Raw genomic sequence first — 6,865 nt, 5'->3', positions numbered from 1 at the left:
GGCACATGTTGAGATCTTAATATAATCCAGATCTTAATAATAATATAATAGTTCTCATTACCAATATTAAATTTTAAATAAAATGGCCATTTATATTATTATTATTTTTATCTACTTCTCCTTCCTGGGAGATTCTGATGATACTCTCCTTAGGATGACACACACACACACACTCTCTCTCTCTCTCACACTCTCACACTCACACTCTCACACTCACACTCTCCCTCCCTCCCCCCCTCCCCCCCCTCGTGCACCGTGGGTGGGCCCAGGGGAATCCATTCAGGACACCCCCTGTCCTGGGCACGATGGTGCTGGCCTGCAGATTGGGAGGGCGACATTCAGAGACAGGGGCTGACAGTGTGAACCTCAGTCTTTCGTCTTCGTGCTCACACACTGGGCTGGGGACTCTGAGGACCCAGCGAGGCAGACCTTCAGAATAATGGAAACAAAGAGGGCAGGTGGCTAAGCCTCTTCACTTAGCCTTGATTTTCCCAAGAGGGACGCCACAGTGCCTGCTTTCCTCCCCTCACCCTCTGTGGAGCAGGAGTGCGGCTCTTAATCCAGATTCTGTCAGCGAAACTCGGTTACCAGAGCCCGACACAGAGGCCGGGAACACTGCGTGCTGTAGATGCGTTACTGAATCCGCATGCGGCCTCCCAGTACCCCCCCTGCCCCCCCAGTCACGCCTTTGTACTGATGGGGAACACTGATGAATGCGGGGGTCGAGTGACTTGCTCACAGTCTCTCCGCTAGGAAGTGACGGGTGGAATTTGAACTGGATCCGTCCTAGGGTCTGTGCAGAGCGGCATGGGGGGTCCGTGGGTTCCGGGGGTTGGCTTTTGTCCTAGATGGGGGCAGGATCTCTGAGGCTGGCCAGACTGCATCTGGGCCCACACAGACGCCTCTGAGCTCGGAATCACCCGGAGCGTTTCACGAGCATCCACCAAAGCCCATGGTGCGTTGTGGACTTTCATGGGCTGTGGACCCATTAGTGTGGCAGAACCAGTGGTAAGGTCACGGACACCAGCCACTTGGGGTCCTGTCAGAATGCAGATTCTCACTCTGAGGTGGGGTTGAGAGTCTGCATTTTCAACCAAAGTCCAGGTCACGCAACACTGCTGGTCTGCAGCCCACGCTTTGGAGGGTTTAGGGCAATCAGGAGGTGGGAAAGGTGGGGTTCCCTCCTTCCTTCCCACACCCCTCACCCCACCAGTGTTCACAGAGTTCCTTGTCTGTGCCAGGCCTTGGGCTGGGCCACTGGGGACACAGTGACACATAAAGCACAGTCCCTGCTTCATGGAGTTTAGGCCAGCACAGGGCTCCTTCCCTGTGGGGCTCCCTCTCTGTAGGTCCCTTCCTGAAGCAGGAACAGAAGCATGCTCCCCTGGGCCTGGGGAGGGGGTCCAGCGGGAGGTGTATACCAGGAAAAGAAGCGCACCCAGTCCGGCGGGCCTCAGCCCTGGGCACTTCTGGACCATTCGGAGAGATTCGTAACATCTGCGTGCGTGGGCTGCACGCAGGCTCGTTCAGCCAGCGCCTCTGAGGGGCGCACTTGGGCACCAGGGTTCTCAAGAGCTCCCCAGATGGTCCCTATGCACAGCTAGGGCTGAGAACTGCTGGTCCAAAGCTTGGTCTGAGAAAATCCCCTCGCGACCCCCTATTACTGGCCTGGGAGGCTGACTGGCCTCCTCTTGCTGGTCTTGGAGTTCCTGGTGGGAACTCCGGGAATGCCTGGTGGACCGGGATAGGCTGGGCTCAGGTACCTGCCTCACAGAGAGGAGATGGCGGCCGGACACTGGTGACCCCCATCTAAGCTGTGCGCCCACTGCTTGCTCTCCCGTCTCTGTGGGCAGAGACCTATGGTCATTCCCCGGGTCTCCAGCCGGAGTTCAGGGCCCTCGGAAGGCACTCAGGGGAGTTAGATAAGGACGCCTCGTTTACCAGGCTGGCTCCAGCTTGGGCTGGGGAGGGGGCACCAAGGAGTAGCAGCTGGCAGTGGTGGGCACACCTGGCTGTCGGTGTGCTGTGCACCAGGCCCGAGGCTGACCTGCCCACAGGTGAACAGGGTGTCCACAGGAGCATCACCAGTGTGCCTGGGCTCTGCCTTGTTTCATTCTAGCCTCCCAGCGAGGCTTTTGGACAGGGCGAACCCCACTTGACAGATGGAGAAACTGAGGCCCAGAGAGTGGAAGCAGTGTGCCCAGAGTCTTAGAGGGATGTGGGGTGTCCTGACCACGCACCCAGCGCTCGGCCCAGAGTGCCTTGCTGTCTGGGTTTCCCACCGTCCAGCTCCCTGGGCTGAGGTCCCTGTCGAGAAGAGAATAGGAGGAGAAATAAGGAGTATTTTGGTAGGTTTGATCTCTGCGTTTAGAAGTGGCTAGCAAATGACAGGGACATCACCCAGGCCAAACCCCTGCTGCTAAAGTCTTTATGGGGGCTTTCTCCTGGGGTTGGTTTGGGCCAGGTCTCAACACAGGCTTTGTTGAGACGGGTGTCCTGGTCCTTAGGCCCTGGTAGGTGAGGACCTCTGGGTGCGTGTGTGTGCGTGTGTGTGACATTTCTAGATCCTTTACTCTATTTGGCAACATATTCCAAGAGAAAAAAATAGCTTCCATGTCACTTACAAAAAAAAAAAAAAATTAAGTTTCTGGGGTCAAGCATTTTTGGAAATGGAGACTTTGCCTGTGAGGGTTTCCTGCTCCATCTCTGGGCTCAGTTGGTCAGCTTTGCCCAGGCACTCATGCACACACGAGGGGTTCACACCTGCACTTCCTAGCCAAGGTAAAGGGCCGCTTCGTTTCATCTGACTGTGAGTGTAATGCAGGCTCTTTGTAAAAGATCGAGGTCACGTAGAATGTAAAAAGAGAACTTTTTCTACGTATAGTTTTTGCTGTCTATTCTCTTTTCTGGTATTGTAGTTACCAAAATTGTCTTCTGTAATACAGGCTATTTTATAATCTCAATCTCTCTCTCAACAGTATATGGAGACATTTTTTCATATTACTGAAAACTTAATTACCAGAATCTTTATGATTTGACATTTAGGTTGTTTTCAATTCATAGATTTTTGAAAATAATGCTGCAATTAATATTTTTGTATATATGTTTCCTTCTCTTCAGGCTGAGTTTCTGAAAGTGGTATTTCTAGGTTAAAGGATTGTACATTTGAAACATCGGTACATAGTAATAGATTCCCAGAGATTGCTTTTGCTATTTACCTGGTATCGACAGTGGGTGAGACAGGCTGTTTCTCCATCCACTCGTCAGTCCTGAGTTGATATTATTGATCTCTGAAATATCTGCCCATCTTGAAAAGACAAAAATGATATCCCTTCCTTGTATTAATTTTAATTTCTTTCATTGCTTGTGAAGTGAGACATTTTTTAATGTTTGTAATGATTCTTATTCCTTTTGTGATTTTTTTTTTTTGAAATGGAGGCTTTGCTTTGAGGGTTTGTTAATATATTTTTTCAGATATGTTTATATTTTTCTTGCCTGTTTATCACAGTCTATATATGAGGAATATTAATCGACTGTTATTCGTGTTGCAAATAATCTCCAGTTTCTTGCTTGTCTTTAATCCTGTTTATATATTGTGTGTGTCTTCATATGGGTTCTAAGAAGTTTTTAAGTTTGGGTATAGACAAATATTTTTCTCTATGGTTTCTGATTTTAGACACCCTTCTCCTGTGCCAGCTCCTTCTAGATGGAAACATATTCACCCATATTGTCTTTTCTATTTTTATCGGTGTTTTTTTTTTACATCCACGATTTTAATTCATTTGGAGTTTATTTTTGAGAGCGAGGTTGGCATTTGGCTTAATATGAAATTTTCCCAAGTGGCCGGCAAGTTGTCCTAATATCACTTGCTTGAGTAACCCAGACTCTATCACTGATGCGGAGCAGCGCCGTTAGCACCTAGCAGACTCCCGTCTGTTCTTGGGGGTGTTTCCAGATGCTCCTTTTTGTCCTGTTGTTCTGTCTTCTAACGTCAGTGACACAGGGTTTCCTTTCTGCCGCTTTACCTTCCACTTGGAACACCCGCATCGCTTTTCGTCGTTACAGTGTTCCTAAATTTTGGGTTTATTCTTCAGTGTTAATTCATTACTCGTTTCGTCAAGTTCCAGAAAAGTCTTAATGAGTTTTGCTTGGAATTACATTGAAAATATTAAGAAAGAAATAATTGTAGAATGTTTTGTCTTACTCAAAAAAGTACATTGCTCCAATTCTTTGTCCTTTACAATCTTGTAGTAGAATTTCATGTATATTTTATATATGTCTTGCACATTTTTTTGGTTATTTTGGGATATTTTACATTTCGTGGTCGCTATTGGAAATGAATTTTTTTCCTCATTTTTAACAAATGGGACATTGGTGTGTGAAAGAAAGTCATTGCTATTTACATATTTATTTTGTAAACCTCTACTATCCTGAATTCTTTTTGTTTCTAAAAATTTAATGTATCCGTTTGGACTTGCCAGTTAGACAGTTGGAGTACATTTCCCCAGCGTTAAGCATTTTTGTCTTTCTTGGTGGATTTTTACATGGTGGGTTTTTTCATTCATTTATTTAGTTTATCTCTTCTTGAGTCAACCTTCGCAATTTAAATTTCCAAGATAATTTGTTCGTATTTTCCAATGTATTTCGTGGACCTGAACCAAACATTCTCTTACAAATTTTCTAATTTTTCTCTGTGTTACTTCTTTTTAGGTGCTGATTTTGTGTTTTTACATTATCTGTCTTTTCCTGAAAGGATTTTCATTATGCAATTAAGACTCTAAATTTACTTGCTAATTCTACTTTTTCTAGCTCATTAACATGCACACACATCTTTATTGGACTCTCCCTCTTTCTCAGGTGTGTTCTCTTGTACCCCGACTTTGTGAGTGCTTAATTTATTTTTATTCTTCTTTAGTAAGTGTTTGACACTTTGCCTTTTCTTTTAAGGGCTGATTCCCCCATCCAGTATGATTGCTATGTAAATTTATGATTATCACTGTTTTAAAATATTCTAAAGTTAACTTTTATTCTTTTGGTGGATGCTTATCAAAGTTTGAGTGCTTTCCAAATTTCCAAGTAGGTTTTTCCCCCTTGCGTTGGCTTATTTGTAGTTCTAGTACTTTGGACTTGGAGAATGTGGTCTGTACTGTTTCTACAATTTGAAATTTATTGTTATTTTTGTTGTGTCCTTTATATGATCAATTCTGTGATTGTTACATGGGCCCTGGGAGAGAGACACATTCTCTGTTCATAGTAAGTGATATTTTCCAGAAACAAATCTCTGATGTGGTCTCCATTCAGGGAGGCTACAGCTATTTGTAAGGTCATGAGCACCAGGGCTGGGAAGAGCTGGTGTTGCCTCCTGACACAATGCACTGACCCGTGGCGCAGGGAATTGCTGACTTCCAGAGCTCAGTAGGGGACCAGGGAGCCAACAAAGGGCTCTGAGTAGCCACCAGGAAAACCACGTGTCCTTGTGTTCCAAAGCTCTGATCTGACCAGGGTCAAGCCCCCAGGGATCTCGTCCATCACTCGTGCATTGACACTGTCCCCTGCCTTCCACTGCACTCGGTTGTCAGGCCTTGTTGCCCATGGAGGGCTGAGAGCAGACACTTCACACGTGAGTGAGCCAAGCATGTGGTGACAGTTAAGAGTGGAGACCAGTCCTCCAGGAGCACAGAGCACAGGACAATGCAGGGGTCCAACCACAAGTGTGACGAGTTTGCTTCCTCTGTTCTCCAGCCTGCCCTGCGCCCCAGGAGGCTGCTGCCAGTCCTTGCTCTCAGCCCCATCAAGGGTTTCTGGTTGCGTTTGGCCCAAGAGAAACGCCTTCCGGGGGACAGAGTGAGGTCGATGCTGTGTGCCTTCTGTCGGGGGCGCCCTCCACCCAGCCTTGTCTCCAGGTCCCAGGGACTGCTGCACCTCTCGCTCCTCAGGAGGGGCTGGCCTTCAGTTGGCAGGGCGTTGTCTCTGGTGGTCTCCCCACGCCCAGCCCAGACCTTCAGAGATGCTCCCCTCATCACACTCCTCTCCCAGACCAGCCAGTTTGGACGTTCTCTCTCTCTGCTGCTGGACCCGGCCCGATTCAGAGCTGGTGGGACACTAAGCAGTACCAGTCTGCCTCCTCATCTTTTGGCTGAGAAAGTGATGTGCTCAAGGTCACACAGAGAGTTCATGTCTGGCTAGAACCGGAACCCAGGTCTCTGGGACTTCAACTTGACATTCTTGCCTCTGTAATATTCTCCCTCTGGATTAAATTTTGTTACACATAGAAGACTAGAATTGACTTATAAACATGGAAGAATTTGGAAAATAAGTCAAAGATTTGCCAACCCCTCCATTGGAATCCGGCCCAGCTAATCGGATCTTTTGAATCATTTTCGGGGAGTGGGTGGGGAGGTAGGCATATGTGCTGTGTTTCCTATTTCGACTCTGTATTTTTTTTCTCATCTGTATTTTCTACTTTTTGTAATAAAAAGTTGCGATAAAGAAATAAGACAGGGAATTATAAAGACTTGAGAAACGTTTTCACTTAAAAACTTCTGGTGCTCAAAAGAGTTGGCAAATCTTCAGCTGCTCAGAATGACCTGTCATAATGGTACAGTTCGAGAGTTCTAGAGTGTTCTGGAGGAGTGGTTTTACTGAGTTTCTATATGAGGAATAGTTGTTCCCAGGCCCCATATTGATTCTCTGGGGGTAGGTTTGTTGCAGAGTCCAAAACAGGAGGCTTTTAAGAAATGGAACTCAGGATTTAAACACCAACGTGTTCTTGTTAGGCTGACTTCAGCATTTTAAGTCAAAAAAGAAAAATCAGTGAGGGAATTTCTTGTTGAAAGTGAGGCGACCAAAGCAGGTAGTCCCTTGC

Source organism: Pteropus alecto, unplaced genomic scaffold, assembly GCF_000325575.1.
Source record: "Pteropus alecto unplaced genomic scaffold, ASM32557v1 scaffold60, whole genome shotgun sequence".
Lineage (NCBI taxonomy): Eukaryota > Metazoa > Chordata > Mammalia > Chiroptera > Pteropodidae > Pteropus > Pteropus alecto.
Note: the sequence above shows the minus strand (reverse complement) of the source record.